Source organism: Apis dorsata, unplaced genomic scaffold, assembly GCF_000469605.1.
Source record: "Apis dorsata unplaced genomic scaffold, Apis dorsata 1.3 scaffold_142, whole genome shotgun sequence".
Lineage (NCBI taxonomy): Eukaryota > Metazoa > Arthropoda > Insecta > Hymenoptera > Apidae > Apis > Apis dorsata.
The window spans coordinates 503,119-504,245 of NW_006263433.1; the positions used below are offsets into that span (position 1 = coordinate 503,119).

The 1,127-nt window shown below is 32.6% G+C and overlaps 1 protein-coding gene across 3 annotated transcripts in view; it reads left to right on the forward strand.

Moving 5' to 3' along the window:
- Positions 1-1,127, forward strand: part of LOC102673597 — a 106,876-nt gene that overhangs the window by 61,531 nt on the left and 44,218 nt on the right. The window lies entirely within an intron of this gene.

Sequence of the window (1,127 nt, forward strand, 5' to 3'; positions counted from 1 at the left end):
TAACTCTTCCAAAAATTTAAATCTTAACAAATCTCTCGATATATTCTTCAATTTCGTAAATCGATCGATTACGAAAATCCCTATATCCCTACGAAAATAAATAGATTCGTATTCATATTGCAAAATCCAAATCTTTCTTTTTTCCTTTCTTCTTCTTTCTTTTTTTTTAAAGAGCAACTCTTCCAAAAATTTAAATCTTAACAAATCTCTCGATAATTCTTCAATTTCGTATATTCGATCGATTACGAAAATCCTTATATCCCTACGAAAATAAATAGATTCGTATTCATATTGCAAAATCCAAATCTTCCTTTTTTCCTTTCTTCTTCTTTTTTTTTTTTTTAAGGAGTAACTCTTCTAAAAATTTAAATCTTAACAAATCTCTCGATATATTCTTCAATTTCATAAATCGATCGATTACGAAAATCCCTATAAATAGGTTCGTATTTATATTGCAAAATCCAAATCTTCCTTTTTTCCTTTTTCTTCTTCTTCTTTTTTTTTAAGGAATAACTTTTCCAAAAATTTAAATCTTAACAAATCTCTCGATAATTCTTCAATTTCATATATTCGATCGATTACGAAGATCCTTACGAAAATAAATAGATTCGTATTCATATTGCAAAATCCAAATCTTCCTTTTTTCTTTTTTTAAGAAGTAACTTTTCCAAAAATTTAAATTTAAATCTTAACAAATCTCTCGATAATTTCTCAATTTCATATATTCGTAAATCGATCGATTACGAAGATCCCTACGAAAATAAATAGTTCGTATTGCAAAATTACTGCGAAAAACATAGAGCGTAGTCGACGAGGTAAGATAGAATTATTTGTAAAAGGGGAATTGATAAGGAGAATATCGAGGTGGTACAGATGTACGAACATGTGTTTCGACGTGGCGTTAAATACGCGGTAACACTCGACAACGGTTTTATATTCGGCCTGTCACCGGATCCCGGGTCGGCGACATGAAACTGCACACTTTATTTCTCGTGTTACACCCACGTACCATTGGGTAATCATCGTATAATAGCCGAATAATCACTTGCACGAGGAGGGGTCGGCCACGGCTCACGCCACTCGGATAAATAAGAAGCGAGGCCGGAGGCTAGGGGACCAATATGGCC